The sequence below is a fragment of the Notechis scutatus genome, chromosome 1 (assembly GCF_049901735.1).
Source record: "Notechis scutatus isolate UNSWTSFEM ecotype Mainland chromosome 1, rNotScu1.2, whole genome shotgun sequence".
Classification (NCBI taxonomy): Eukaryota; Metazoa; Chordata; class Lepidosauria; order Squamata; family Elapidae; genus Notechis; species Notechis scutatus.
The window spans coordinates 289,277,321-289,303,424 of NC_142009.1; the positions used below are offsets into that span (position 1 = coordinate 289,277,321).

General features: G+C 35.1%; 1 protein-coding gene across 4 annotated transcripts in view; it reads right to left on the minus strand.

Annotated features, from left to right (window-relative positions):
- The window catches only part of SLC25A21 (solute carrier family 25 member 21), a 306,437-nt gene that overhangs the window by 144,782 nt on the left and 135,551 nt on the right, over positions 1–26,104 (minus strand). The window contains exon 1 of one of the 4 annotated variants that reach the window (XM_087951848.1): positions 23,817–23,837. The exons of the other annotated variants lie outside the window; for them this stretch is intronic. The gene's annotated coding sequence lies outside the window, so the exon portion shown is untranslated. Of the gene's footprint in view, positions 1–23,816; positions 23,838–26,104 lie in introns of those variants that run through there. 4 annotated transcript variants of the gene reach the window in all.

Here is a 26,104-nt window from a genome sequence, read left to right on the forward strand (position 1 = left end):
CCCAGAATACATAGCATAGCTAAGTATTTATTGGTTTGGATATATGCTCTAAACCTTTTAATTAATTAATTGTTACGAATAGATTAAATAATAAAAAATTGAATATATTAATTGAAAGCCATGGCCTACTACAAGCTGCATGTTACACTCATGCTATGGATGATACATCCTCAATGTATGTTTTCTATCTGGCAGCAAAAAATATTATCCTACAAATCATCAAATTCTTTATGCTGCTCTGAGTGCCCAAAAAGCTGTTTAAACATTACTACTTAAAACATAATATTATTAAAAAGTGTGAATTTTTCAGATTTCACAATCTATTTTAAATCTATTTTATTTTTCTGGTTTTGTAAATGATCCATTTACTAGGACCTTCCCCCAACCATAGTTTTAATATAGAAGCCATTAGTTAATTTATAGAGATGTATCTTACTTACTAATGACCTTTCAGCTTCATTTACAAACCAAACACCTTGCCATTTAGGCAAGATGATTGAAAGCTAATCTAGAACATTCTGAATCTCACAAATTATTTCCCACAGCTCCTCTTCTTTAGAGTTGAGTAGAAGCCCAGGCAGTTGACTTTTGAGTCAGGGTGCAAAAATGTACCATATTATTAGTAATAGATTATGCTTTTAAAAAAATCTTATAGAAACAGAAAAAGATACTTGTGAGATTTTCCACCTCAGATGCCAAAAATAACCAGCTATATGGATTTTATGCATCATGGTTTGTGCCATTTCCTCTTTTACCTTAAGCCATAAACATCTCCTTCCTCTTCTGTCAAATGGTGCTTGAGGTTTGTGTCTACCACCTCAGTGTTTCCTTGTCCCTTCACCAAAAAAGGAAAGGCTGATGAGGGAGACAGCATCCACACCAGAGAAGAGTCTCCCAAGAAAAAATACCTATTCTTTCTGTTTTTAAATGGATATTTAGTTCAGTCTCTGAGCTCATTTAAATTTGTAACCTTAGCATATTGTCTTAACCAGCTTTTAATAAACATATAGTATCTGATGTGGGTTTCTGATCTTCTATTATATTTTTAAAAAATCTAGTATTCATTTTTATGGTACATTTTACATTTTATAAAATTGTGTGTGTGTGATTTATAATATGTATTTGTAATATATGTATATATTATATGTGTGTGTATATATATATATATATATATATATATATATATATATATATATATATGTATATATATATATATATATATATCCGCAGATTATATATATATATATATATATGAGAATATATATATATATATATATATATATTCTTATATATATTCTTAAGTTGGGTACTTACATGTATGGCATTCAGCTTTGTTCGGGTATTTTCACGTCATAGTAGTTGTGCTTTTAAAGTTGTAGCAACGTTTGGCAGATGAGATTCTGCCGAAGCGTTCAACTTAAAAGCACAACTACTAACGTAAAAGAACACAATCCATATATATTATATATATATATATATATATATATATATATATATATATATATATATATATATATATATATAAGTGCAATTGTCAAGATAAATCATCTTTTTACTTTTCTGTACTCTGTACAGTAGTGGATTTTTAAGCTGTGCAGATGCAGATAGATAACTCAACAAGATGTCCATAACAAAGTACATTTATTGGTTCATCAGGTATACTCATAACTCACATATGTGATGAAGTTCTTCTTTAATGACCAATCCTTTGCATATCTGTCTTGTAGGTAAAAAGATGATTTATCTTCTATCCTTTTTCCCCCATGTTTTCCCCCTACCTAACTATCCAATTCCCATACACTGGCTGGACAGCACAAGGTTCTTTCAGTGCCTGAGTCTGCTCCATTTACAGCTGCTTGACTATGAATGTTTCATAAGCACATCAGCAAAGAAAGCAGGAACATTTTTCTTAAATGTTTTTCTTCAACATTCTACAATATCTTCTTTTTCCAAAGGGAAGGGAAACCCCTCTGTTTTTCCTACTCTCTCAAACATCTGTTTGAAAATGGGGAAACCCCAATCTGGCTTGGTGAAATACTATATGCCCAAGGAAACAAAATTCCTGAAAGAATCAATTCTAAAATTCCTAATGCAGAACAAAGGGCAAATCATTTTATTCAGCAAATAAGCAGACATGCTTATGATGCAGAAATTCAGAAGACTGCAATCAGTGTTTCAAATCTATAGACTGTGAAGGCCCGCATCTGCAGTTCATTTTAAAGACATGGATTTAAAAATTGCCGGGGTTAGCATGCTTTATTGTTACAAATTTGTGGCACTGTTTGCCCAAACATGTCAAATGTATTTTACAGTATGGTTCTTTATGGATGTTATCCTGAGGTATCCTAGGGATGAATTGATTTTAGATAAAATTAAAACAATGGGAATGATAGAAAGAATATAGCTTAGTCCTCAGTTAATGACCACTCATTCAGCAACCATTCAAATGGATGACAGTGCTGAATGAATAATACTTTAGGCTGGTCCTCAAAGTTCTGACATCACAGCACCCCTGCAGTCATGTGATTGCAATCTGGTCACTGGTCACCAGTTCTCACTTACAATTGTTGCCGCAACCCATGGTCACATGATCATCATCTGAGACCTTCCCTACTCACTTCCCATAAGCAAATGGGGAAGCCAGCAGAAAAGATTGCAAGTGGTTCAGGTTAGTTTTTCCACCTGGAGGGGGGGAGGGCTTGCTGTGCTTGCATCACCCTGGCCCCTTGCATGTCCTTCTCCCCACCTGGCAGAGTCACTTACCTGCCTGCCAGCCTACTTTTGAATTAGCTGGGATTTACAACTTCTGCCCAGCTTTCCCACTGACTTCGATTATTGGAAGCTGGTAGGAAGTTGCATGGAGATCTTTGCTTAATAACCTGTCAATTTTGCTTAATGATAGCAATGGGGCCTGCTGGGATTGCCATTGTTAGGCAATGCAGTCACATGATATTGTGGTTTACGACTGATGACAAAAATTCTGGTCCCAATTACTGTGGTTAACTACTTGTATTTTGGAGGTCTAGATGACAACAATGGTGGTATAGCCCAATGTGGAACTGAAACAAATGCTATATTTCAAGAAAAATAGTCATAAATGCTGTGAAAATGTTGAAAGATGTGATTGGAGAAATGTTAAGAATACATGTGATTTGCTTATTGAATGGCTGTGCCAGTTTTTAAACATTTATTTTTATTTATTTATTTATTTATTTGATTTGCCAATTGTTTACAAGATAATAAGTATAAGTGTATACATAGTTGTGAATACATGAAATGGGTACATATAAGAAAAATAAAAGAATAAGAGAAACAATAGGACAGGGACGGTAGGCACGTTGGTGCGCTTATGCACGCCCCCTACAGACCTCTTAGGAAAGGGGTGAGGTCAATAGTAGACAGTCTAAGGTTAAAGTTTTTGGGGTTTGGGGAAGAAACTACAGAGTCGGGTAGAGTATTCCAGACATTGACCACTCTATTGCTGAAGTCGTATTTCCAGCAATCAAGTTTGGTGCGGTTTGCTTTGAGTTTGTATCTATTGTGTGCTCTTGTGTTGTTATGGTTGAAGCTGAAGTATTCATTGACAGGTAGGACATTGCAATGTATGATTTTATATACCATGCTTAAGTCAGACCGAAGACGGCGTAATTCAAGGTTTTCTAGTTCTAGAATTTCAAGTCTGGTGGCATAAGGTATTCTACAACGAGTAGAAGAGTGGAGAACTCTTCTTGTGAAATATTTCTGGACTTTCTCAATTGTGCTAATATCAGATACGTAATGAGGGTTCCAGACTGATGAACTGTATTCGAGTATTGGTCTAGCAAATGTTTTGTATGCTCTGGTTAGTAGTGTGATATTACCAGAGAAAAAGCTACGTAGGATTAGGTTAACAACTCTTAATGCCTTTTTGGCTATGTAGTTGCAGTGGGCTCTAGCACTTAGATCATTAGAGGTGAGTATTCCAAGGTCCTTTACAGAGCTTGGGTCATCAACAAGATCTTGACTATTCAGCTTGTATTTTATTTTCTGATTTTTTTGCCAATATGTAAGACAGAGCATTTATTTGTTGAGATTTGAAGTTGCCATTTGTTTGACCATTCAGATACATAGTCAAGATCTTTTGTAGGGTAGCAGTATTGTCTGTGGTATTGAACAGCTTTACATCATCAGCGAAGAGAACGCAATTGCTCTTAATATGATCACAGAGGTCGTTTATGTAGAGTATGAAGAGAGTTGGTCCTAGAACACTGCCTTGGGGGACACCACTATTGACAGGTACTGGATTTGATAGGGACGCTCCCGATTTTGACCATTTGTTGTCTGTTTGACAGGAATGCTTCTATCCAGTTATTCAGTTGTCCAGAGATACCATAGGATTTTATTTTTAGGAGTAGTTTGTCGTGTACCACTGAATCAAAGGCTTTACAGAAGTCTATGTAGATTGCGTCTATTGCTTTGCCCTGGTCGAGTTGTGTCGTCCATATGTTTTTGCAGTGTAAGAGTTGCAGATTACACGATAGTTTTTTCTGAAACCAAATTGTTTATTGGAGAGTAGGTTGTTTGTCTCTAAGTGGAGGATGATGGATTGGTTAATAATTGATTCCATGACTTTACAGGTGACGCAGCATAAGGAGATTGGCCTGTAATTTTCAACTAGGCTTGGGTCTCCCTTTTTGAAGATGGGGATGACTGTGGCTTGTGACCATAGGTTAGGCAAGGAGCTGGTCCTGAAAGATTTTTCAAAGATTATGCTTAGAGGTTTGGCTATGGCAGTGGATAGCTTTCTTAAGAAGTAGGCACATATTCCATCCGGTCCAATAGATAGAGATGGTTTTAGATTGCGTAGTGATTTTTCAACATTGTCTTCTGTGAAATCGATATGTATTAGATCATTGTTGTTATCTGTGGTACGGCTAGGAAATACTGGGCATGATCCATTGCTGTTTACAAATACTGAGCCGAAGAATGTGTTAAAGATGTTGGCTTTAATGGTGTCGTCGTTGCAGTCTTTACCATCAGGTCCTATCAAGGGAGGGATGGACCTTGAGTCTTTTAGTTTGTTGTTTACAAAATTGTAAAAAGCACGGGTGGAATTGGTGCTTAGAAGGTTTTCCTCTTGTTTAATGTGATAATTGGTGCATTCGGTCTTTATCTGGTGGCATAAATTTTTGTATCGGTTTTTTGAAATTGGCAACGTGACCAGATTTGTTTTTCCACCAGAGTGATCTCTTTTTGGATTGAAGTTTCCTTATTGATATGGGTAATCTGCTTTTTTGTTTTGTTTTGGGAGTTGTTGTTGGAACATATAGTTTGATGACTCTTTTGACTTCAAGTAAAAATATGTTGTAATGGTCTTCAACAGTATTGCATCCAGTGAATAGAGATTGCCAATCAAGGGATGAGAGATCGTTGTCTATAAGATCATAGTTGCCTTTTTTGAAGTTACAATTGGGGATTACATCATTGTGGTGATTTTTGTGTGGACGTATGTTGAGACAAAAGTCAATCATATTGTGGTCACTACTGGAAAAGGGTTCTTTAGTTTGTATTCCGTAAATTAAATTCAAACTATTGCAGAAGATGAGATCGAGGCAGTTGTTTAGTCTAGTGTTGTTGGTTACTAGTTGTTCCAGTCCCAGATTTGTAATAGCATTGTAGAAGGTTGTGTGTATGATTTCAGTTGTACAATCATTTAGGGTCCAGTCAATATGAGGTAGATTGAAATCACCAAGAAGGATAAAAGGGTATGGGCAGGATGCAGCCCATGTTAGTAATGTATTTAGCTTGTTTACATGTTCGATGTCATAATCAGGTGCTCTGTAACATAGTAAGAATCGAATTGTGATATTTAAGGATAGTTCACAGATGATGGTTTCAGGAAGAGCAAGCTCCTGGGTAACTTGGATATTTTTTAGATGTAAGGATTTTTTATAGAATATAGCAACACCACCTCCTCGACGATTTTCACGATCTGATCGGTAAACATGATAGTCTCTTACTGTGGTAATGGAGTCAGGGAGAGATGCATTGAGCCATGTTTCACAGACAAATATAATGTCGAAGTTAGCCATATTTAGGAGGATGAGAAATTCAGGTATTTTATTCACGAGGCTTCTTGCATTGAGTAGTTTGCATTTAAGGCCGGCAGTAGTTGGAATTGAGGTAGTTGGGGGGCGTGCGTGCCTAGTCTTGGGTGATGGTGGATCGGTTGAGGTAGGGTTGTGGTTGAGGGTAAAAGCTGAGTATTGGGTTGCGTGGCTTACTTTTGATACAGTCAGCATGGTAGTCAATGTACAGGTCCTTCTCTCCATTGTCTAGACGGTTTTTGAGTTCAATGCGGAGTACACGGGAGCGGGCACGTTGCTGTATGGTTAGGTCAGGGCGGCAACGGAGGTTCTTATGGTTGGTGTTGGTTTTGGCGAGTGAGTTTATAGTATAAATGAATTTACGTTTGCTTGATTCAGTTTTGAATCAACATGTGTGTACACACAGTGTTGTACACATTTGAGGTTATTAGCTATCTAATATTACACAAAAGCCCTTAGGATTCATAAAAATATTTTAGGGGCATTAATTTAAACCCAGATCTACATATTTGCTGATAAGTATTGGGTTTTCTATATAGATGCATAACTACTTCATGTCTTCTTTGACACACAACTGCATTTAAAAGCTCACAGAACTTTTGAGCATTTCTTCCAGTTATGACCATTTGTTTAGTGGTTCAATAGTTACAATGGTGATGAATGAATGATACTTATGATGTGACCTCATAGTTCTGGCTCTTGCAGCATCCCTACAGTCACATGTTTGTGATCTGGGCACTTGGCACCTGACTCACAATTAGAATGTCACAATGAGCTGTAGTATCATCATCACAATTTCCAATGCTCCCTGCTGGCTTGTCACAAGCAAAATCAATGATACTTGATCTGTGCAGTCCTTATTTAACAATGGCAACTGGCACAGCTGGAATTGCCTTTGCTAAGTGACATAATCATGCAACGTCACACTTTATAACCAATTCACTTAGCAACGGTCACTTTAGTCCCAGGGTCTACATGCTTACAAATATACAGAATTTCATATGTATGTGACATGTTATGTATCATATGAAGGCAGGGAGAAAATACTGGCATCATTAGTTTTCATTAACAGTATTAAGTATAATATATTTAAATTTATTAAATTTATTTGCTGCCTAACTCACCATGTGGCTGCTCTAGGCAGCTTACAAAAATAAAGAGGAAGAAAATGAAAGGAGTGTAAACAGAAGTAAAATAATAGAATCATAACATAAACAATGAAAAAGAACACAACGAGAATACATCAATATGATAACCAAAAAGATGAAAGAGTGAAGTCTGTCATCAATCCAGCAGCCTGTGTGTGTGTGTGTGTGTGTGTGTGTGTGTGTGTGTGTGTGTACACAGAATGCAAAAGACTAGCACTTGAAAATGATTGGCAATAATTTAGGATATTTAACAATCTTCACATTGGATATACCCTAGGAAACAAGCGATGACAGCATTATTATTTTGTGTTATTTTAGCCTTCATTACTCTTCCAAACATTTTTCACCGCCCTCAACTGCTGGCAGTATACCATGGCAGAATTTCAACAGAAATCTACCCTAGGTTGTGTGATGACTGGGAAATATCATTTTTAAAGTCGTACCTAGAATCAGGTTTAGCATTTCCTAAGGAAACTGAAGTATTGCCACTCCAGTGAAATCAGGAAAACCACCTAAACTATAGCAACAGGGGCTTTAATTTCTGCCAGAAAAGTGCCTACTGTTTGGGATCTGCACATTTTAAAAAAAATGTTTTAAGCAGGCATTTGAAAACATGTTCACTTGTCCAAAGAGCTGGAAGTACAAGCAGTACCGGACTTATGAGCACAATCGAGCCCAAACTTTCCATGTTAAGCAAGTCAGTTGTTTAGTGAGTTTTGTCTCATTTTATGAGCTTTTTGCCACCATTGTTAAGTGAATCACTGCAGTTGTTAAATGAATTGTGTAGTCATTAAGCAAATCTGCTTAATCTCCTCCCAACATTGAGTTTGCTTGTCAAAAGCCGTCTGGGAAAGTGGTGATGGTGACAACATAACCTCAGGATAGTGCAATTGTCATAAATGCACACCAGTTGCCAAGCCCTTGAATCTTGATCATGTGACCATGGAGATGCTGCAATGGTTGTAAGTGTGAAAACCAGTCATAAGCCACTTTTTTCAGTGCCATTGAACTTCAGAGGATCACTAAACAAATTGTTATTAAATAAAGAGCTACTTGTAGCTGCTATACAGTTGCACCCTTGATTTTGGTCAGGTGCAAGGTTAAAAAAAAATCTCCATAATTACTTTCAGGAATCAAATACCCTTAAATACTCTAATTGAATGAAATTCCATTTTTTCAGTAGTGATTCTTATCTCAAATTAGATATCCTACTTTATGAACTATGCACTTTCCAAATTTAAACAAAATATATAGTATTCTACAGTCTCTTTGTTTTCAAGTGGAATATGTTTTCAATTAAAAAAAAAAAAAAGCCCAGACCAGTTTAAATTGAACAACTGGATTTTTTATACTAATTTAACTTCTGTAGAACTTTGCAATGTCTGTACTCTGTTTTTTGTCAGTGCCAGATTCTCTCATTCTTATATTTCCCCTGTGCAATTCTTTATATGCATCTATGCCTAATCATGATGACACCACAGTGACAAAATATGTGTGTGATATCATCATGCAAGCTCCATGTTTTTGTACTTGCACACATGCAAGTACACATGAAACAGACTTTATGTTTCAATGTTCACCCCCTATTCCTTTTTATACTCTTACTGTAGTTCTCTTACATGGATGCCAGGAGCTTGTCTAAATATTCTGCACCCATGGTCCAGTTCTACCCATGAGATACAGATAGTAAATGTTTATATGGTTATATTCAGGTCAGTGTAGATATAAAGGGTGACACAAGAGTAATGGTAACTCTCCAATTCTTAAAACAAAACAAAACAAAAACAAAACAAAAACTCCAGGGGAAAAATTGCTTTTCAGAAAAATGATGATGATCGGAATAACAATAATTATCATTATATCTTGGGTTTCCCAGCAATAACTTTCTCTATGCTAAGCAAAACTCACAACCATTGTGCCATTCCAGCAATAGGAGTAAATGGAATAGGGGAATAGAATAGAATGCAGTTTTTAGAAATTGCTTAGTGTGCCTGCAGGTTTTTGCCTTTTGATGTTTTGTGCATGGTTTCAGTTGAACTTTGTATGCAGTACATAAATGTACCTGTATGGGTATGTGTAAAAAGGAATGTATTAGCAATCACTTTCCTGGAGGAAAATGGTAGGAGGGCTCAGTACACTTCACAGTACTGTCCACTGGGAAGACATGATAATATGTATTTCAGACTCAATATCTTGCAAACTGGTGTGCAATTGTTTCAGTGTGGATGAGAATTTTTTTAAGGTAACTTTTTCTACCTTGTTGGACACTGCACAGCAAAGTATTTTTCTGAGCAAGTACAAGCCCTTTGATGTAAATCAAACCAGGAAACAAAACCACAAGGTCTGCTACAGAGGTGGGATTCAATTTTTTTTACTACCGTTCTGTGGGTGTGGCTTGGTGAGCGTGGCAGGGGAAGGATACTGTAAAATCTCCAGTCAGAGGTGGTATTTGCCGGTTCTCCAAACTACTCAAAATTTCCGCTACCAGTTCTCCAGAACTGGTCAGAACCTGCTGAATACTACCTCTGGTCTGCTATAATTTTAATGTTGTGAGGTATAACAAAACTTCGAAAATCCACTAGAACAGGGGTGTCAAACTCACGGCCCATGGGCCAGATGTGTCACATGCCGATCCCGTCCCCGCCCAGTTTAGTGAAGGGAAAAAAAAATCCCGATACATCACATGACGCCACCATGACAACGCAAGTTTGACACCCCTGCACCAGATTCCTTTCTTGCAGAAATCATGAAAAATCACAGTAGGTTTAAGTTGTTTTCTTACATTTACTATATTTTCAGGGATGAGATTTTGCTTAGAGTCTTGTAAGGCTCTTCCTTTAATGGCTCTTCCTTTTCCAACATTACCTCTGTCTCCCTTTATACCACCTCTTATCAAAATCAACCTGCCCTTCAGGTAAATACATCCCAGGCATATTATACTATTAGAAACTTCTATAATTCATCCCACTCCCCATCCCTGCTTAGCAGTTTCCCAAAGTCAACAAGCAAGTCTTGCCACACCAGGACAGATGGAAACTGGACCCTCCACCTTTTCTATCACAAACTAGTACTGGAGAATCTGTCTTGTCAGGAAACACAATTTTCTTCATCTTGGGACACACTGACTATTGATGGCAGTGGAAGATTATGGAGCATGTGTAGGTATTTCTAGTGAAATTGGTGTAGAAGATATGGAACACACTTTCCCACAGCTGCTGGTACCAAACCACCAGAATGTCATTACTGCAAACGGCATGTCTACCTGCATGAAGATTATAGTAATCATTAACAGAAATCACAACAATATAGGGTTTAATATCAAATGCATATACAATAGTATACTGTCAAAATGTCAAATATGCATATTGGCCAAAAAAAAAAGGTTTAAGGACTAAGCCATGGTAAATTGACTAAAATTACAATAGCTGGTTTCAAACAATAGGCTAGCTGAAGTCAAACAAATCATGTGAAGGTTTTCTATGATGGGTGAGGTTAAGTAATATGAACCTCAAACCTACATCACCATGTTGTTCTGTGATCATAAATCCTGTGTTTCTCAGTTCTGTCATGTTTTGTGTGTGTCTGTACTTTTGTGTATGTGATAGTAAAGGGAGGAACAACAACTTTTGACACAAAAACCCAATGTAATATAATACCAGAAACTGGAAGCCTCAACACTGAGACCCTATCTATGTGTTAGCCACAATTTAAATACGCATTCAAAATTAAAATTATATTGTTTACTACTGCCCAAAATTTTTTGACCATTAAAAATGTTGGGAAATACATTTTATCACAGAAAATTATTTCTAACATTTGTGGTGGAAGTAAAAGGGACAAAAATCTATTCGGTTTCCAAGTGAATTTATTGCCATAATTATTTATCAGAAGTCCTGGCAATATCATGCACAGCATTCTTCTAGTATGCAAACAACAAGAATTATATAATCTTAATCCATGGTGATCAATGCAAATTGCATACTTTAGTAATTTGGATATTGTGCTTGCTACTGACTTGGTGATAGTAAATCTCCCTTTCTCTCCTAACCATAATATTTTTTTAAAGTATGATAAGCTTTCCAAAAACTACACCATGCCTAATGCAGGATGAAACATTTGAAACCAGCAAGACAAAAAAAATTTATTTAAATACCTCATACCCACAACACTTATGATCTGTAAACTTAGCATTGTGGCATCTTAGAATTATTTATTAAAGCAACATGAGAATTGTGAAGAGTGTCCCAGTTTTGAGGGAGACCAACTTGGGCTTCTGCAGATATATAAACATTATTAAAATTTCTGTTGTTTTCATGATAAGATTATAATTATTACATATTTGTGGCTTTCTTTGAAACAAATGTATCAGTATTGTCATAAATTGTTCAGTGAAAATTAATACATAACGGTATTTTGTTTAGTAAAAAAGCAAATAAGTACTAGAGCTTTAAGGGGGAGGGAAATCAAGGGAGGTGTTCACAGCATGTAACTTTATAGCATCCAGGACAACTGAATGCCAGTTGTTAAAAAAGAATTTATAGTCCACCATTTTAAGGAACCATGTATAAAAACAGTTGTGAAAACAACCTAATACTTTGCCACATGCCTTTAACTCTCTTCTTAAATAAACTAATGGAAAACACACTTTAAAAATCTCTGTGAGTTAAATTGTAAAAAGTTCTCTTTTGCAGATTTGGCTTTTAAGTGTAGAACAACATGGAGACTTTTGAAACAGCTTTCCTTCCTTGACGTGAAGAAGAGCAGCTATTTATCAAAAGTGGTGTGGGGAGGCTGGCAGGATGAACTAATGAAGCCCATCTGTAGTCAAACATGATAGAAGGAATAAGGCAGTAGGTTAGTTCTGTAATTCCCAAATAGGGCCACTTTAAAGATATATCAATTCACTAATAATCTGAGACACTAATATGGGATTGGAAGGCCAGACAAGTACTGTATTGTACACTTTTATTGATAAATTTTAAACAACAAAGATTCAGCTTAATAACTTTTAATATGCATAATCAGTGTGGGAAGATAGCAGAAAAACTGAAATATTATTATTTCACTAAAAGTAGTACATAATAAGGGTAATAATAAAATTTGTATTTCTAAACTGATTGTGCAAGAAAGAGATATTGTACGGTATATGTTTTAATCATAAAGAAAATAAGCATAGGTTATATTCAGGTCAATGTAGATATAAAGCATAACACAAGAGTTTCAAAAGCCTGCTTGGAGAATATCATTTAGTTATAAATTTATTATTTAAATTTGTGTTCTGCCTTTCTCCAATGATGTTTTACTGTGATTAATAATAATTATAATAACATGCAAAAACAAAAAAAGTTTTTTAAAAAACAGGAACAGCAATAATAACATCCAGACAGTGTAATACACATTTTTAAAAAGTTTCAAAAAAATTTACTTGTATGCAATTAGGCTAAAGGCTATTAAACTAAAAATGTGCAGATAAAGTTGTCTTAAGATTTTAATAACAGGATCCAACCACAAAACATTATAGCCTGAAATGGAGAAAATATCCTCTCTTTGAGCTTCCCCCCGATCCATGTGCCTTGAATATTAGTAGGGTAGACAGAATGGGCTGTCAAGATTTTAAAACAAGCCAACATCTGCATCAGAAGGCTTTGAGCCAATCAGAACTAACTCCAGACATTGGCAATTAGCTTGTTCAGAGAATTATTTTTTCCTTGCTTCATTTGTAAGTGCATGTGGAGTGGAAGAACAAGGGGAGCCAATTGATGATCTGTGCATTGGGATTTTGTGGCACAAACCACATGATTTACATACTTGTGTCCAATGTTAGGACTCAAAAACAAAAGCCTATGGTTTGGGTCATAATTTGTTTCATCACTTTGTTGCAACTGTGGTTTGTACCACATGCCAAATTCTCCACTATAAGGTTTGGGGAATTGTTTGTGGGCTGGCTTTTGTTTTTTTGTTTTTTTATTTAAATTAGAGCAATGCTGCAGCTTTTGGGAGTTTGTGAACAGTTCATTTGGGTAGGAAATTTTTCATGACTTTGCTTACTAGATAGAGAGTCCTGTTAGATATAGAATATATTTTCCCTTCCTCAGCTTCAGCCACTGCAGAAAATGCAAAACACTTTATTTATTTACTTATTTTTGTCAATTGCTTACAAGATAATAGGTGTAAGTAAAAACATAGTTATGAATACATGGATACAAATAAGATGTCACTGGGACAACCTACCCACTGCAGGCTTCAACTACAATCTATAAAGGTATTTGCCTTCTGGAATGAGGTTTCCTCTGAAACCTGGATGCCTCTCACCCTGCTCAGAGGTCTAAAAAGAACTAGCTGTTCTCCCAGGCCTTGGTCTAAAGTGGCTGGAGCTCCCTACACAAGTTGATGGGACATATTGATGGGATGCATGGAGAGGTATCTGACAAGTTTGTCATCTTGTTCCTTCTTTTTCATTCCTTCTAATTTGGTTTTATATTCTTATTTCTGTGTATTGTTTTTATACTGCCTAGTGTATCATGAACCATCCAGCGTAGTTTGAAGTTTGGAAGCATCAAATTCAATACAATAAATAATAAATCTATGTCTCCTGAAACACAGATTTTCCCTGCTCCAAGAGAAAGCAAATATCTAAGGCAAGTTCCCACAATTCAGTGCCATTCTGATTTGTTAGATTAAAACAACTCCTTTCATCCCTTGCTATGGGTATTGGAATCACCATGCTGGCAGATGAAGATTAAACTAAAGGATGTTATTTAAGCACTCTGTCTATAAATTTGCTGCACAGTACTCACAACTGTTATTTTATTTGATCTCTTCATGTTAAGAATGGTGAGCTGCTTAATTAATTAAAGTGCCAATGTCTTTCTATCAGACTAATCCGTCAAACTGTACCTTGTGCAAATAAAATGCCTGTTTTGCAAAGTACCCTTTTTTCTGGTAAAAAAAATCATGCTGGAAAGAAATTGGAACAATATTCTAAGCTGCCCAAACAAGAACTTTTCTGCAGGAAACAAAAATGATTGATGAAAAAGATCCTTTGGCATTTTGCCCAGACAGGAATCAAGTCAATAATTAATTAACTGCTAACAACCTAGTTTTGAAAAAAAAGAAACCATTTCATGGTAAAAGGGAGAATAATTTTATTTGCTCAGAAGTTTTTTTTTTAAAAAATTTCTATCCTTCCTATTTTTTCTGAGTACTAAGATTTATTATCAGCTGGTAGTACAATAGAATTTTCTAAACAATGTTTCAATGGTTCGTTGGGTTTTCTTTTTCTTCTGCTTGCTGACATTTTATAATTTAATAAGATGGGTTGAAAGAACTGTGCTGTATCATTTGTTTAATATTTATTTTGGTATCCAATACACAGTGTTTAAGATTTGTGCAGCTGGTGAAGGAATACAAGATTTTTTTCTGTGCTTGTAGCACTAACTGGGCAACTGACTGTCTTCCCATGGTATATTAAAAAAAGGCCTTAGAAAGTCCTCTGAGTTTGTCTGGTCCATTGAAAAGAAACCATTGCAGATTTTACCAAAGGAGAAATTCCCTGCAATTTGACAGAAGTATAATGAGTCAACTCTTATAGACTTGTATGGTAGTAACAGTTTCCAGAAAAGGAAAAGTGCAAATCAGGAAGGAAAGCATAAGGAGCAATGGGGGTTCAATAGTTTTTAACACATCAACATTTGAGAACAGGGGGGATTTCAATTCAGCAGAAGCTTTTCTGCAGCCCTGCAGGGACCTCAGAACCACATAGGGAATAACAGAATATTATGCCTTCTCTTCTGTTAGCAGGAAGAGAAAGAATTTTTCCACCAGCAGAAGTCTGAGAGTGGAATCTCTGTAACTGATTGCCCTATGCAGGCATTCTGACTGCTCACATGAGGGCTAAAAGGATGGTGGAGGTGAGGAAATGCATGCTTTTTGCCCTCATACACCTGCATACAGCACTGGTTATCTTGCATCTGACATGTAAGGTGATCGGAACTGCAATAATGGAGCTTTTGTTTACGCACCATTTTCTGCATTCATTAAAAGTCAAACTAGACACAGCTTTGCTTTCTATTTGACGTATTCTGTGCAGTTCTTTAGAAAATCAAAGAAACAAATTATTTCTCTAACTTAAATCCTGTTGCCAGGACACTTTTTGTTCCATGAATAAGCTTGGGTTTTAGCTCACAGAATGACTTTGCTGATAAAATAGGCAATCATTTTCTGCATTCAATCATTTTCTGTATGCTATTTGGTAGGAAGATAATAGAAATGATAACACGCAATCTGCTACACGTTTTTTAAAGCTCTTATTCTTTTTACACAGTTTTGCTCCAAAGTAATCTAGGAAATGAATTAAATATTTCAAATTTTAACTTCTGGCTCAGAATGCTTCCTGGTGCGTCTTGTTTCCTAAAGGTAAATCTCATACCCTGTGCTTATCTGGTGAAACAAAAGTATCCGTTTCTGAAATGTTTTCCATCTTCTCAGTTCCCAAGCCATGAATCACACCAGATAAAAGACCAGACAATAAGATGGAGTGGGGGGTGGGGGGACAAAACCTGTGAGTTACAGAACTCCTAAGTAAATTGGTGCCTGCCTTTACCAAGCTGAATCGCAAACAGTTCCCTCCCTTCTTGTGATCCTTCTTCAAACAATTCCTTCATTTACGTGGGGTGCACTTCCTGAAAACAATAAATGAGCTGGTGAGTTATCTTCTCATTAAGACTTGTGAAGCTGCCAAATGAGTTAGAATGCTTCTTTTAACAGTGCTTTCCCTCCTCTTTCTGCCTATCTTCTACTGATCTGGATTTCACCAAACCTCTTGTGTCTTCTAAAGCCTAGACAACAAAAAGGCAACTTGAAGCCTAACCCGCTAAATGTGCATATTATGAAGATGTGCTTCGTGCGAATACAGAAAATATTCCATGACTATAAACTCAGATTGTTCTATTATCCTTTGGGAAGACAGGCAGGATACTAATTAATCAGGGATGCATTTTGGCATCCTGCTCTTCAATTTCTACGTTGTTCGTTTATTCATATCAGAAGCATCACCATTAAAATAAGGCTTACTACATAACATAAAATTTAAAATACACGATTAAAATTTGTACAAATTAAACATACCTTGCCCAGAAACAAATCCGGGTGTCCCCTGGGCAACAGCTTATAATTGGCTAATCCTTTCAGCCTAGAAACATCTGAAGCATAGTGAGGTGCTCATTTCCACCTAACTTCTACATTAATGATATGGTAAAATGGCTAAATAAACCAAATCACTAACCTCCACAAAATAGGGGATCGAAGCGTCACTCTGTTGCTCTGTGCAGATGAAGCTGTGTCCAGGACACCTGTTAGGTCTTAAAAGAGCCATGAAAACCTCGTCCAGTATAATGACAAACTGGACATAAACTACCAGAAAACTAACATTATGGCCTTTGCTAAAAGGAGAAAACTCCACTCATGGTATCTTAATGGACATAACACACAGCAAGTGACCACCTTTAAGTATCTAGGTATAGTCAAACATGCCATGGGCTCAGGAAAAGTGCACTGTAATTTTGCAGCTATCTCTGGCCAAAGATCTATTCTCATTTTTTTCTGCACAGAGAAAGGAGACTATGTTCCTGCTGCAATTTAGTTTTTTCAGGCCAAGTTATTAGTGTTCCAAATGCACTGGAGAAAGGACTGATAAAAGTTGAAGCAAGAATCTGCACAGCTTCCTTAAATCTTTGGCTAAAACTTAATTTCAATCCATAAGGTCTTGCATCACTAATCCTCCAAGATAAATTATCTTCTTCATGGATCTAGCCTGTTGAGTCCAACCTTGTTAAACTAGGTTTTTCTCCAACCTCAGTACTAGAAATAGACTATAGCAGTGATGGGATTCAAACATTTTTACTACTGGTTCTGTGGGCAAGGCTTGGTGGGCGTGGCATGGCATGGATGGGTGTGGCAGGGGAAGGTTACTGCAAAATTCCATTCCCTCCCCACCCCATTAACCTGCTTTCCAGCTCCATTCTCCTGTGCAGGGCAACAAAAGAAGACCCAGACGATCAGCTGGGACTCGGGAGGCAGAGAATAGATGGGGGAGGGGCCAGTCAGAGGTGGTATTTGCCGGTTCTCTGAACTACTCAAAATTTCCGCTACCGGTTCTCCAGAACTGATCAGAACCTGCTGAATACCACCTCTGGATTATAGGTAGTCCTCGACTTACAACAGTTCATTTAGTGACTGTTCAAAGTTACAGTGGCACTGAAAAAAACTGACTTATGACCATTTTTCACATTTATTACCATTACAGCATCTCCATGATCACATGATTTACATTCAGATGCTCGACAACTGAGTCACATTTATGACAGTTGCAGTATCCTGTGGTCACACGATTCCCTTTTGTGACCTTCTGACAAGCAAAGACAATGGGGAAGCCAGGCTCACTTAGCAACCGTGTTACTAATTTAAGAACTCCAGTGATTCACTTAACAACTGTGGTAAGAAAAGTCATAAAATGGGGCAAAACTCACTTAACAACATAAATTTTGGGTTCCATTGTGGTCACGCGTTGAGGACTACCTGTAAGATCAGGCAAAACAAACCATGAGACAAAGAGTAGAGGACCTAGAGAGGCAAGCGGGCTTGGAGAAAGCTCCATTGTTTCTGGTTGCAGATTCCATCAAATATACTGTCACTCTTGCCAGTTATCTTTGCCAATTAGAGACCGCAACTCATCAGAAAGCTTTTTTGCTTGCATAATGGCATGCAATTCCATCAGCCATTCTGGGTGGCAAAGGGGTACCACTAATCAAAAGGCTCTGTCCCTTGATTCTGGAGAGTGGAAACCTCTGGGCATATCCTTCTTTGCTGCTCTTTTTATAGAGACACTCAAACAAAATTTATTTTCCTGACAATTAATAGGTATCCTGGCCATTCCAATACCATCTACCTTCAGTGACTGCTTAAAGACAAATGGATCATAGTCGGCACAGGTAGCTAGATTCTATGCAGCAACAGAATCTGATGAATAATCCACTATAAATGTTACAAAATTAATAGTATTATCACCATGTTGCATATTAGTATCCAATGACTGTAGGCCGTCACAATTTAAGAACTAATATTATATTATAGCTTAGGCTGTGTCCTTGTATATGTGCAGCTGACGGATAGGATGCCAAATTTTGATTTTAACATAGATTGTATATGTTATTTCTTATTATTTTATTCTAGAATGTTTAACTGAATACTCTTTTGTATTTTTAATTGTACTGGTCTTTAACTGTAATAAACATTTGACTTTGACTACTAATTAATCATTCAATAAAATCAGAGATGGTTACTTGAAAACTAGCCTGAGGTTTTATGATTTGTAACAGATGTAGTTAATCTTAGGAAATGACAATCCTTGATACTCTTCCTGAATATATTAAGATTTCACTTTTGTTTAGAAAACAAAAATGCTATCTGCAGACATACGGATGAGTATCTTATGTGGACATAACTAAAATAAAACATTTTTAAATGCAAACATTAATCTACTATTACAGATTCTTTGTTTCCTTTGAACTTTTAAAAAATTATCCATTATTACTTTCCCTGAGGAATGGAAAGACGCATATGCTAAACAGCTTAATTGTCTTAACTAGAACCCTACATTTTTTTTCAGAATTATTCTTAATAAAATATTTGGGGGGAAATGTTTTGAATAAGTGGGCAAAAACAGTATTTTGGGGGAAAACTTTCCAGTAATGTATGGTGATGTAATGTAACATGTAACATGAATGTACATGTTTTGTGCTGCCATTTTAGTTACTTTGGAATGTGTACTATTGTGTTCTAATAGAATGGCATCTGCCGGGAAAATGACTTTAACTTCTACTGGATATTTTTCCATGCCTTCCTTCTGCTCTAGAGAATCTTTTTGAGTAGATTTGGAATGCATGGAGACACTTCAGGGGGAACAGAAGTAAATGCAGTCAGACTACACAAGCAGAAACACAAGCATTGAATCCTGCATGTACAATAGGTACATTGCTTTGAACAGAATCACCTGTGGAGTGTGGTAAAAAAATGTGAGGCTGGTGGCCATGATGGTACAACTGAAACTGTTTTATGTGTTTTGCAAATAAAAAAAATGAATCAAGCTTTGATCACACCATTGTGGCCACCAATTATTATTTTTTAACCCAGGTCATCCCTGAGCTTCAAGAAATTATGCCATAAGTCGTGGAATAATAGTAATATCCCAATATCAGGCATTTATTTTATTGTAATGAAGCAGTCTGGTATATAGTGGTGATTTCTCCAACAAAATATATCAATAAACAGTGATTATAAATAAACAGTATACATTATAACAAATAAACAATAAACAGTAAAATTAGTGAGTGAAATAATAATATGTACATATATTTATATGATATTCTATGGGTAAAAAAAATCCATTAATACATTCATCAAATATAGTTTTAAATTTTCACCAGAACTATGATAATTAATAATCCAAATAAAGCTATACATGGTCAAATTAAAGGGGGAGGGGAATTCATCTACAATTCTAAGAGGGTAGAGGCCTCACTTGTCACACAATTTTTTTTTCTACATTAAAATCTGTTTTAATTATTTTTACTGTATTTCCCTTGGCATGGGATCGATCATTAATTTTTGCTAATGATTTGTGACTGTAAAAGGTATAAAGCAAATGGCAACAGAATGAATATGAGTTTTGCATTTGCAAACCTGTCATCCCTTTTCTGGAAGAAACATGACAAAAAAAACACAACCCTCTATTTTTCCCACATGATCCTTTGAAAGTAGTCTCCCAGAAGGTAGAATTCTTCACTATGGTTGTTTTCCAGTCCTTTCTCTTTACTGTTTACTTTCACGCTATTACTTTCTTGCTGGCACAATGAAGAAGAAAACTGCTAATGGAAAGCAACAAATCTATCATTTGGGATTCTACAACTGTTATTTTACTTTACCTCAATGATTGAAAAGCAACCTCAAAGTGATTGCACTCCTAAGATGGTTCTGTTTTCCTGAGGTCATTGGAAGTTGGCCCTGTATGAATTTTTTTTTAAAAAAAATCCCACTGCAGGGTAAAATAAAACCATGGGAAAATAGATACTGTTTTTCATGGCTAAATGAGACATTGTTAAAACATATTTAATAGAAAAAATGTTTTTGATTCAATCTATTTCAGCTTGTCTGGCTTATAGGAATTATATCTACCTGAACTTTCATCTGTAAATTCATTTCTCCTTTCTAGAAGGCGGAAGAGAATAATTGTCACTCACTGCCAGAAAGACCTGTCCTCTTTAAATTAAATATGGAGTATGGTGGAGGCAAGCTGGGCATTTCCAGAACACAGCTCATTCACTCAGCAAATGAATATGATTTGTGGTCAAGAATGGTAGCTATAAAATGGAGTCAATGCTACACATGAATAAAACAAGCTTTGGATGTAGAGTCACAAAAACAATATTCTGGCAAGACCAGCGGCAATGAGGTTCATGCTATGCTATTAACCATTGTCTTTTTTATAGATTTAATTAGCAGCTATTTGTAGTGGCTTTTTGAAAACTTGTAGCCGTTTCATTGTATACCCAAAATATGCAGTTGCTTTTGCAGTGAAGGTAAACATCATTTTTTACTCACTGGCTTCTATGCTTCTCTCATATTTGATTCATTTGTTAATCACATCTGCAAAAAGAGGCTATGTTTACAGGATAAGTTTTTCACAACTTCACTATTCTCCTTTGATATGACAGAATGATATTTTCAAAAGAGCTTCTTCTAGTTGGGTAGGTATGAAAGACAGCCTGGGTTCAACAGCTTGAAGGCCTGAAAACACAACATATAACTGATCATAGTTAACTTCTGAGTAAAAAAAAAAAATCTATTAAGGAAGAATAGGCTATTTTACATCCAAACCAGTTGAGTATGTATATCTCTTGAGCATGCAGGCAACAATTTTTTAAGTAGATCTTCCTTATAATTTTAATAAACACTTGTATATCACATTTACATTTTCATAACTTTTCAAAATTCAGGAAAATAAAACATATCACGTGTTCATGTGATATTGATATTTAAAGATAATTTTATATATTCTATGAAGCATACATATGAAAAGTATGTTTCTTCAAATGTTTGCAGCTTAGGAAACAGTAGGGACAAAAGGAAGCAACATTTATTACGTTTTCAACTTTCATAATTTCTAAATGTATACAAAAGCACTTTCTCCAAGATGGTCTCATTTAAATGGAGCATTTCAATAAAAAGATGTATTTTTTGCCTGCAAACTTGTGTCTATAATATTTGGTTTAAACACCATTTTCATGCAGTGATGGTAGCAGTAATCTTGTCCCCATTATTTCTACCATTCAAGATTAAACTATTTCTATTTTGTACATTAGATCTAGGATATCATCTCAACAGAAAAAGTCAGCATTTGCTACATATTAACATAAAGTATTTTTATACAAATGGGATGCACACAAACATACACACACATATATGATTAATACAATGAATTATGTAATGCCATTAGTAACACACCAAGGGGTTTTGTTTTTTAAACTACACAACACAAATTTGAAGCGTATGGAATAAGAAATATTCCCAGAAAAAAACTTTAAATATGAAGGAATTAGACTGTTAGTTTCCCACTCACCCCACCACCAACCCAAACTGGAATAGATTGGGATCATTTGTGAAACTTTCAGATATATATTAAAAATGTTTAATCATGATGCAATGTTTAATATGAATCTATAAAAAGATAGCAACCTAAATGTTCATAGATCAATAATTAGAACCAAACTCAACTGAGAATAAGAAAACCAGAAAAACATACACTCTGCTCTGCTATTTTTTTAAAATACTTTCTTCTAATTTAGGAGATGAACTATAGAAATCCTACAGAAACAGTATGACTACTTCACTAAAACTGAAGTCTAGCACAAGACTATTTAGAACAAAGCTACATTGATTTTAATAGGACTCACTCCTATATATAATCTACAGGGTTGCCATCTACATATTTTTGCAATACAATACGGACTGTTAGTCTATTAAAATGTTACTTACTGTAAGCAACTACTCTATGCAACAAGTAAGGCAAACTTCATTTTATAATGTAGCGTGCTAAATTTATAGGCATTGGCCATTTCTCTGTTACAATTTTATAAGTGCAAAAGTATTTTGAACAAGTCATTATTATTGCCAAAATGACTCTACATTTTAAAAAAATCAATCTTGGTTCTTGCTCTAACCTAAAACTAGTGATTTTAGGTAGAAAAACCTAAAAGCAGTTTTATAGTCCATAAAAGTGTACTGATTATAAAATACAGTATTCTTATTCCTGAAGTGATCACATGAAAGCTTCCACTTTTATTATAAACTTCTTATAGCTTTGTAAAATTAACTGAAACGGGATCCTCAGTGCAGTAGACGGAGTCTATGAACATTCTAACTACATTCCAACTGCTAGCTATACTAGATCCACACATGCAGATTAAGGGTCAGCATCCTCCTACATAAGCAAATCCTGGATAAAAGGAAGCTTAATCTAAAAATTGTTGTTGCAGCACCAGTTTAAGAAACATGAGAAATCCAAGTTTAGAACTCTGTAATAGGACATAGATATTTCACAGCATCTTGTTGTATACTCCAGAATCACAAACAATATGGAATTTTTTCCTGCCATTTCATGAATCCACAAGTGATTTCTAAATAAACCTAATAAATGCTGTGAAATACCACTTTCTGCTATAAGGAGTAACAATGTTTATTTTGTTTTCATAAATTTATAGAACTATCCTACTTTGTTTGAAAAAGTGCTTTAATTTGTATTTTATGTTTAATGTAGCTGTTAAACTTTTCCCTTAAATGGAAATTATATGCTTTATATATCATTTTATCATACCAAAACATTATTGATAGTTTTATTGCAAATTAAATTCTAGATAACATTCTCACACCATGTGCTGCTTAGATACTATCATTCAGTTTATAAAGTATGATCATATAGCAGCTACAGAATGTTAAATAGAAATTGAATTAAATAAATAAATAAAATTAACTTTTTATTTTAATATAAAAACCTTTATGAATAGTAACAATTAAATTACAATTTAAACATTGGGGAGTAAGACTGTTAGACACTAAAGTACTTACTTTTGAATAAACATGAATAGCTTTGTAATATATAATATTCAGATTTCAGAAGTTAATAGTTCAATTTAAATAGTGTTATTGTAATCTTATAAAGTTAGTTCATAATTTATTTAAAATATAGTATTTAAAACCACTTTGAGGATCAGAATTTACAGTCTTAAACATTATGAAGTGCATTCTACTGACTTCAGTGGTGTTCATTACTTTTCAGTACATTTTCTTAAGAAATTTAATAAAGAAATCTTAATTTCTATTCAGTGAAAATAAGTTATATTTGATCAAGACTATTTGGCCTAGCATGAAGAATAAAACAGTACAAATATTGCATTATGTTTATATTTAAAAGATTTTATTTATACAAATGTTCTGATGTGATAATGTTCAAATGTTCTTCATTTCTTACCTTAAGAATGGCTCATTTTCCTCAACTCCATTATTTATTCTTTTGCTACTAATCATTAGTACAGTCCCCTAATAAAATCTCTTTCTGAAAAGAGCAATCTCAAAAAAAAAGCCATGTCTTCACAATAATATGAAAGCCAGAGACAATTCCATAACACATAACATTTACTTAACTGGGCAGTACACATTCAGCATTCTTTTGTTTAAATTAACTTTTCTTTTTATTTTCATTACCTTTGTCTAATAATAGAAAGGTGAAAGGGTTGTACTGTCACCTAGTGGATAAAGGTAGTAGAAGTATCTACCTAGTATTTTAGTCCTGCAAGTTAGAGTTTTTTCAGAAGTTCAAAATATATGGCAAGTCAAACTACTGTTGCTATTGTAACAGTTAAACTGAAAGGAAAAGGGTATGAGATAACATAATGCTAGCGCTGATATTATAGTGTTATTCAGAGGTTCTCCCTCGGTATAGATTTAAATTATTCATTCTTTATGATAAAACATGAAAAAATACATTTCCTGTCTAGAATAACATGAAGTAAATACGAGGTACTAAAAATGGTACCTAGGGTTTACTTCCATCCAGACTGTACTTTATAACTGTTTAGGCAACATTTTTGTTTCCTATCCTGTCAGATGGAAGTTGTATTAATGCATGTTTGAAAGAAATTATTTTATTAAATTCGACTAAATTGTATTCTGCACACTTGTTTGAATACTATTTTCTGCTTCCTTTCACTTTCACTTTGAAGAAATAGTTCCTAATTTCTTATTCATCCAGTGTTTTGCCAGATGCTTCCCTTAAACTCACACCCAGCAGTAAAAGACACATTTGCTCTTCACTTTTCTCTAAATCTCCAAACTTGGAGTGCTTGTTTGTGTTTCCATTATCTGGGTTTTCAAAAGAACAAGGTATCTAACTGCGGGATGTTTGGCTACTTTCCCTCAGCATATATGGTCTTGATAGGCACTTGGAATGGCAAATTCCCTGCTGCTCTATCATTGGATCTCCAAGATATACATCTCCTGTCAAAACCTGCATCTTTATTTGGGAATCCCCTAAAAGTAAAACTAGGCATTCTCACATATCCCTACAAAAATTGATCTTGCAGATTAGCTATATACAAGAATACCAAAGACGGGTCCATGATATCCTTTGCTGTTCATTGTTATCATCAATTTCTAGTCCTAGTAAAGAATGATTCTACTACTACAAAAAAAAGCTAGAACACCTCTCTCCATAACTCGCATTCAGATTAGCAGAGATTAACACCAGAAAAATAATCAAGCAGAGCAGATACTCTAATCAAGAAACTACCAATGGAAAAAAAACACATCTCCAACACTTTGGGCAAGCTACTGCATATAGAACTAAGTATGTTATTTAGTCAAGTAATGAAGCATCTGCAAGTAAGCAAGCAACTTTAGAAAGCACCAAGGACTCCAGAGTCCAAGCCTGAGCTACATATGATACTTTTTTGGGAAAATTTTAATAGTATATTGAAGTCATAAGTGCTGCCAAGTTATGGAGCTTGATATTAATCTTACAGCTTGGTTTATTGTTATGCTAAGAAAAGCAGAAAAGGAAGGAAGGAAGGAAGGAAGGAAGGAAGGAAGGAAGGAAGGAAGGAAGGAAGGAAGGAAGGAAAGAAAGAAAGAAAGAAAGAAAGAAAGAAAGAAAGAAAGAAAGAAAGAAAGAAAGAAAGAAAGAAAGAAAGAAAGAAAGAAAGAAAGAATCTAGCCTTCTCTCGATGTATACCATTATATATGACAAGAGATTCTACATTGGTTGATACCCAAATGCTTATTGTCTTACTTTTCGTTGCCCTATTCTCTTACACAAATTCATAAAAGAAATGAAAAATGTCAGTTAAAAGATTTTAAAAAATAAAATAGTCAAATTGGTTTCTTTGTAGGTTTTTTTTTTTTCAAATATTAACCCTATCAAATGAATTCATGTTTTTGAATACACAAATTGTGGATCCAATCTATTGTATGCTAATTTTTTCAGTGATGCTAAGAACCTTCTATAATATGAAATAGAAGATTCACAATTAAATAAAGAAAAAAACAGATGATCATTCTCTCAAAGGCATTATTTACACTGCCAAATGTCATAAAGTTTATCTCTAGGTATCAACTTTTCTAACCTGTCATTGATCTCATCATAGTTCAGAGTTTTTGGTCCAACCAAAGGCACCTTCTCTACACACACATTTGTAATTCATACTATATAACAGTTAACTGATGAAAAGTTAGACTTTACTCTTACCACATACCTTATGTGCA